Source organism: Hemibagrus wyckioides, linkage group LG08 (genome assembly GCF_019097595.1).
Source record: "Hemibagrus wyckioides isolate EC202008001 linkage group LG08, SWU_Hwy_1.0, whole genome shotgun sequence".
NCBI classification, from domain to species: Eukaryota; Metazoa; Chordata; class Actinopteri; order Siluriformes; family Bagridae; genus Hemibagrus; species Hemibagrus wyckioides.
In genome coordinates this window covers 15675503-15683705 of record NC_080717.1, presented here as the reverse complement: position 1 = coordinate 15683705, position 8203 = coordinate 15675503, and positions in this window count along the sequence as shown.

Genomic DNA, 8203 nt, shown 5'->3' with positions numbered 1-8203 from the left:
AGGAATGCAGTGACTCATTTTCTTATTATCTCTCAGAAAGACAGACACACACACACATTTTCAATATCTGAGGCTGGGTTGGAAAAATGTTCTTTGGCTCAGAAATACAGTATATGATGAAAGATGTCCTAAAATAGGAGACACTGGCACAGGCTTGCTTTTTTCATTAAGAGCCATGTTTACTTGGGTTTAATGAACTGCACTTGCTGGTTTTTGATAATTGCGCTGCAGATCTTGAGCAACTCATTTAAACCTACCTCTCTTTCACTCAAACACAACTTAATATAAACACACACACTCTCTTACAAATCCTTTTATCAACTGAATTCCCTAATGTGATCATTAAAGTGATGATTGACAGGCCATGGTTTGGAACTCATTCATACAGTAGGTATTAAGAGGGCCTTGTGTTAAATTTCCTGGTTTAATTGGATGCTAATAAAATGGTCATAGAAGAGGGATCTGGCCTTGCTCTACATTTTTATTAACTACAAGAGAATTGGTCTAAGGGTAAATCACAATGCTACGCTGGAAGGTTTATTGCATAGTTGGCTTATTTGTTAATTATTCTCAAAATTCGAGTCGCAACTGGATAAAATATGCAAATTATGTGTGCTGAATGTTTTATTGTGTGCTGTGTAGATGCTGACTAATCATAGATAGTCCAGTTAAAAGACTCTGTAAGTGATAAATAACAACAATAAAAACAAAAATTTTAATGAATCAGAATTATAATGTAATCCATTTTCTGTCATAGGGAACCTGCAGCCTATCCCAGGGGACTCAGGGCACCCTAAGTGGGCATAATCGCACACACCCTCCTGAGAATTTCGACAATCAGCCTGCCCAGACATGATAAACATGTACAAGGGAAACAAATCCCCAGCTTCAGAGATGCAAGGCAAATCTGCTAAACACTAAACCACTGCACTCTCTTATAATGCCATCCAACAAATTTGAATAATTTTAGTTCCAGAGGCATATAGCAATATACTTTTTTAAAGCACAAGCAGATCATAGTGTAGTTTCTTTGTACTAGATCAAATCAACATACACTTTACTAAAAGCCAGAGAACACTGTTAAGAACCAAGCTTTGGAATCAGCCTTGATTGAAAAGCTCTGTTTCATGAAAAGGATATAGAATAAAGAATAAAGCACTGCTGTCTTGTGTTAAAATGTCCATGAATGATTAACACCTTATATTACAGAACTCTCTTCTTGCAAATGGATCTTGACAGTCTCTCCTCTCCAAAGGCAAGACCTCTCATCCTTTTCTTGTAACATGTTTAGGAAAAAATAGGGCATGTTTTAAACTTATTCCCATTTGAAGGTTTTATTTCTGTGTATTTTCTCATTAAATTGTATTTATAAGCTTGGGTAAATGTGAACTGGAAAAAAAATATCTCAGTTTCTTATATTTCTTTTATTCCATGGACTAGTCCAGAAATAGCTTTGTGTTTGGAACAAAAGAAACAAAATGATACTGCAGCTATTTTCTGGATGGAATGGTGCAGAGGGAGTGAGTGGTAGGTTGATCTTATTGTGTGTGTGTGTGTTTGTGTTTGTGTATGTGTGTGTTTGTGTGTGTGTGTGTCTGTGTGTGTGTGTGTGTGTGTATGCAGAGCTAGTTACTGATTTGCGCTTATGTTGTTTTTGACTCAAGACATCAGGGCCCTCTCTGTGTCTGATCTGCCCTCTGAAGATTGTCTGATCACAGTATTGTCATTTGTGTTGTCTTTGATATGTGCAGCATGTAAGCTTTATTTAAGGTTACAGCACAAACATCTTGGTTAGTATTTGCTCAGAAGTGTGTACAGAGGGTTATGGAGTAAAATAATTTCTTAAGTGTGTTTATGATGTAAATTATTTTAAGTCTTTAATGTTTCCAAACAAGACAGAATGTAATAGAAATCCAATTAACCACATCTCAAACCCAGTACCCCTATAACTTGGGGCAATATTCAGAGTTATTCAGGGTAAGGAAAGGATGGGGCAAAGTATTCCCATTAGAAGAGCTCATTTACATGGGAAGGAGCATCAGTCATTAGATTGAGGGTTTATAAAGGGTTCGGCTGGGCTAAAAACAGCAGCGTGGAGACAGAGATGGACGAGCAGGCACGGATTCGATAAAATCCTTTAGAAATACATGTACGATGATATACTTAACGACACAAAACTATAAATTTAGCTGTATACAGTTACACTCACAGATTCAGTTACACAGGATTGACCTGGACGTCCATCCCTGCTGATTCACATCAACCTGAATGTTAGAAGAGCTGCACGAAATTGTAAAAATATTGTCAAAAGTGTTTATAATTCATTAAATTATATTTGTTAGCTTGTATGAATGTGAACGTACAAGAATATCTCATTTATTCCTGTTATAGCTTTGTTTTTGAACAAAAGAAATGAAATAATACTGCAGTTATGTTCTGGATAGAATGGTGCAGAGGGAGTGAGTGGTATGTTGATTCTATGTGGTGTGTGTGTGTGTGTGTGTACTGAGCAAGGTGCTGATTTGAGCTTGTGTTTGACTCTCTGTATCTGATAATGTGGCATCAATAGTGAGCTAGACTCTGCAGACTGTCTGATCCTAGGACTGTCATTTGTGTTGTTTTGAATATTTGTAGAATTGCATTATAAAATGTAGTTCAGTTTTGGAATACTTAAACAATTCAAGTAATGTATAATATTTCCCTCTGCATTATCAGGCTTATATGTTTCTTTGAGGCTTTTTCAGCCAAGAGACAGATAGACAGAGAGACAGAGATAATGTGTTTGTGACTTTGGGCTGTCAGACTGAGTTTTATTTTCACTCAGCCAGCGCTTACATCACTGATGTAGTGTTTTGCTGGAGTAGAGCAACAATGATTTCTTTTACTCCAGCTGATTCTGATCCTGCATTTCTCCTTCATGTTACTACAGAACAACCAGCTCTCCTAATTTCCTTTTAGTTTAGATTCCTATACGCTGGTCATCTTTACAGTTAAATATAATTTAATAACAGTTAATATTTAATCTCTTTCTCTTTCTCTCTCTCTCTCTCTCTCTCTCTCTGTCCAGCTACATTGTTCCTGACCTCTTCTGCTCTCTGAACCAGCCTGAGGCATCCTGATGACTGGAATAAATTTCATGGTTACACAATTACACTTTTTAACCATTTAGTAACATTAATATGGAAGAGAAATGATTCATAATTACACTATCTTGTTTCACCCGGATGAGGATGGGTTCTTGTTTCAATCTGGTTCCTCTCAAGGTTTCTTCCTTTTATCTTGTCAGGGAGTTTTTCCTTGCTAATGAGACATATTCTGTTCACACTCATCCCAAATGACATATTTATCCCAAGGGTGTTCAGTGGGGCCAATGTCAGGTGCAGGACACTCGTGCTCTTCCACATGAAACTTAGCAAACCATATACTTAGTCTTTATGGAGCTTGCATTGTGTACAAAGGCCTTGTCAAGCTGGAATAGGTTTGCACCCTTTTAATTCCAATGAATAGGGAAGGGGAGTGAAAGACCCACATATGATGTGTGATGGCCAGGTGTCCACAAAATTTTAAAAGTATTAGTTAAGTATCATGGAATGATAGAAGTAAGGTTTAATCAGGACAAATCTAAGAAAACATGTGAGCAGAGGGGGCTAGTTCTCTCAGAACAAACGAGTACTTATTAAAAATGCAGTGGGGAGCCTGTGAATGTTAAAACATTAATTAAAGCATTTTTTTCCTTTTTTCCCAGCATGCTAGGTTTTTTGTCTTTGTTTTGCCTGCTGTGCGAGACTACTACATTCTTTCAGAGGATTGCATGTGTATTTTACAGACTAACAGCCTGTAATTTATAATCATTACAACCTTATCTTTTTTAGGGGTTTGGTATACCCAGAACCTGTTCCATTATTATATTTCAATTGTGTTTCTGTCATTAAATCAAACAGCTCATACCTGAAATGCGTGAAATTACTTCTCACGCTTAGTTTGGGATGTTATATATTATTAGTCTTGTCTGTGTTGTGTACACCATGAACCCATTTAGGTGACTTTATGTGCCAGGTGTGTACATGTTGTCTCTGTAATAGTTATTTATTTTTCCCTGAAAACATTAAAATCTTGCGCATTCAAATCTTCTCTGCTGTTGTTTATTCATCAGCCATTGACATGAAATAGTTTGTCAGGGGAAAGGCACAGGACTGTAAGCAGGAAGCAGGAAGCTGGAAGCGCTGTGCTTGTAGCTGGAATAGAGGTCTGTGAGTGCTCTGTGGCTTTTACCTGTCAGCTCTGAATCCACTCTCTACACTTAGATATATGTTGGGGCATGCTCACATGAAAACACACAGTTCAGAAGTGGTCTTATTCTCAGTGCTGCATCCATCGTCACTGTCTGATTGAGAGATGGTCCTCCACTGTAGTGTCAGGGGACCCCTTTAAGCATCCTCTCCTTAATGCCTTAATCAGCCCCCTGCTGAGGCTCTCAGGACCCCTGGAGAGGGCTGAAAGTGTGCCACACAACACAAAGGAGGCCATGTGTATGTGTGTGTATGTGTGTGTTTCAAGGCTTTTGTGGCACTGTGGAATGCTGTTGGGCTCATGGTGATTACCCTGACCAGGGGTTCAGTATTGTAGCGCTGCACCCAAGCGCCTCACCTTTACAAGGCCCCCCTGCTGAGAGCCAGCAGGATCCCAATGCAGCCCCGCCAATCATGGGCACTTAGAGTGGGCACAAACATTTATCTCAGCCACTTAAACAGTGATACGTACACTGAACACACACACAGCCACACAAAAAGCAACATCGCTATTCACTGCTCTTTGAGCACACAAAGACGTTTATCACAGCCACTTAGCCAGTGAACACACCCTAAACACACACACGTGCAACTGACACACACACACACACACACAAATGAAAATGACACCTAAAACATTTCATTGATCAAAATGCTACCCAAATCTTCTGAACAAGACAAGCAAACAAACAAACAAACAAATAAATAAATAAAAACTAAGAGTAAAAAAAAACTAAGAGAAAACAAAAAGAATTACACTCACACTTACATTCATTTTGCTTTAATGCTGCTTTTATTTCTGTTTTTATTCTTTCTACATTTGGATAGCAATACTGCAATAATAGATGTTTTTATTCAATGAAAGTACTTAAAATGTAATTGTTAGATTTAATTTACTTTATGAAAGTCCTGTTGAAGCAATAGCAATCGACACAAGAACCACACAGCTAACATTAAACAGTTTTTCTTTTTAAGGAACAAGATATAGTCAATTACTGCACACAATTTCATCATACAAACAGTAAAACATTTCAAGGTTTCCTCTGGGATTCTCTGATAAACCTTTTATGGACCTGATTGGACATCTCTCTCAATCTAATAAGGTTATGATATTTTTACAGGTCTGTTTGCTTGCTATATTAAACAAGTGAAAAAATTGAAGTGAACTTTTTAATGGATGAAAATCTTTCTTCTTCAGGTTGGGCAATGTGCTCCAGGCTGATAAAACCATGAAAGTGTCTCTTATCTTTTCATGGGTAACTTGGTATCTTCATCTGACTCAGTTCAAGGCAACTTGTACTGTCTCTCTGCTGATGCAACTGCAAGGCAAAATCGCTGTTCCTCTCCAGCACCTTGGCAGTGGATAACTATGTGCCTCCCCCATTGACGCCCACATCCTCTAGACTGCCCCCTGGCATTGCTTAAGCTGCTCACCCTCAGTGGTCTGTTCTGGTCCAGAGATTATTCACACAGGTAGCACTAATGAGAAGAATTGGTCCTCACCCGCACAGTTCCTATGTCAATATGTGCTGCTCAGATGTGTGAAGAACCTGTACAACTGACAGAACAGCCTTTTTGGTCTTTAAAGTCACTCCAGTGCAGGATTCATTTCATTCTTTGTGAGTTAAGGGGGTCAGCGAATTTAAAGTTAGAACACTAACTTGGCAATTGGTAATTTTGGCAGATGTTCTCACATTCGGGCATCTCAGAGGAAAGCTCTGGCCTTTGTTTTGATTTTTCTTTGTTTGCAGGGATGTTTTTGAGATAAATATTACCCCATGTTTTATTGAGTAAGGTTATTCTAACTGATCTCTGCATCTATCTACCTAATATTTTTTAGTTCATCAATACATCACACATACTGTGTCAGTTTTACATAAGCATAGATTTATATACAACGCTTTATTACTTATTACTAAGTAATAGCTACTATTACTAATAGAATGCAGAATTGCTCACAAGTATTTATTTAGAAGTACATGTTCAAGCATAAATGTGAGCCAGGATTTTTCTAAGTTAGGTAAACTCACTAAATATGGCAATTATCATTAACTTTCAAGTTGGATTATCAACAATTAAACTGCCATTAACTGGCATTTGCAAATGAATGCCAAGCCACAGAGGCAAAACAATCAAAATAGAAGTACCTTAAATGTCATGATTGTGAATGTCACATCCTATAAATGTTCAGAATGCAAAAAAATCCAACTGAAAAACTGAATATCCATTGTCCTTCAGCATGGGCTGTGTTTAATGCACATGTCAGCTTGGTGTAAGTGGTTACATTTTACATTTTTGCATGTGAAGTAAATAACACTGATTATCTCCTCATCATGGCACCTGTTAGTGGATGGGATATATTAGGTTATGGCTAGATGACTGGATCAGAGCATCTCCAATACTGCAGCTATTGTGGGGTGTTTCCGGTCTGCAGTGGTCAGAATCTATCAAAAGTGGTGCGTGGAAGGAACTGTGGCGAACCCGCAAAAGGGTCATGGGTGGCCAAGGCTATGGTTTGAGGAGCAAAACAATGCATTTGAGGTGTTGACTTGGCCTCCGAATTCCCCAGATCTTAATCCAATCGATCATCTGTGAAATGTGCTGGACAAAAGAATCCGATCCATGGAGCCCCTACCTGGCAACTTACAGAACTTAAAGGATCTGCTGCCAACATCTTGGTGCCAGATACCACAGCACAGCTTCTCGGATCTAGTCTATGCCTCGACAGGTCAAGGCTGTTTTGTCAGCAAAAGGGGGACCAACACAATATTAGGCAGGTGGTCATGTCATAATGTTATGTCTGATCTGTGTATTTTACCAATAATCAATTAATTATTAATTAATTAATAGCTTAATTGCAAATGTAATTCATATTAACTAAATTGTTCTGAAAATAGAAGAAATGTAAAATAATATGGACATCCAACCTAGCAGGATCAGCTCATATCATTACTTCCTTTTTAATCATATATTCCCATTATGCCCAGAACATTTTCTCCTTGCTAATTCCCTCCCACTAGCCAGTTCTCCCCTTTCTATGCAGCTGGGTTAAGTGAGGGCAAACATGTGCTTCCTCCTGTACACATTAAGATTAATGCCATCCATCCCTCCCTCCCAGAAAGCACAGCCAACTTTGTTCTTTAGGAAACCCCTGTCCAGGAATACTTTCGTAGGGATTCAAACTCACAATCAAACATACTTCTTCCAAAATTGGGAATTATAGCTTGAAATATTTTTTGATAAGTGCGAAACATTTCCTATATCAATTTGAAGTATTTTGTTTTTCTATTGCATTTTACTTTTCTATTGTTATTATCACTCTATAGAGTTAATTGGACCAGTGTGAAGAATAAAACAATTATGTTTGTCCCAGCAGAAGTGCAACTATACCTAAGTTTAAGCCTCTACGCTCCTAAAGTATGGGTGCCTACCACTAATGTTACTTATTATTAGTGTGCTAGATGAAAGACCCTATTCTGTCCAACATGTCATGTCTGTCCAACATGTTCAGTTACTAGGTGCCAAGGACCACTTACACTTAAGTTTAGCTCACTAAAAATACTGGTCTGAATTTTCACAACAGCTTACAATTTTTAATTAAAATGATAAAAAACCTTATCAAAACAAGACAAATATGAGATTGAGATGAGATCAAAATTAGAGCTGAAAAAGTGAGAAGAAATAGTAAAGTTTGCCTGAAATAAATAATTTCACTCTCCATGAAGAAGATGAACAAAATGCAAAATCCTTCCATGGCTGCTTTTGGTATATGGTTAGTGCACTTGACTTGTACTGGGAGAAACATGGCTGTATTTGGCAGTGCATTGGGGAAATTTTGGCAGGCAGAACACACTTCAGGAGCCGAACTGGCAGGAGATTGTTATTATGCTAATGCCAAATAAATTCCAGTCCCC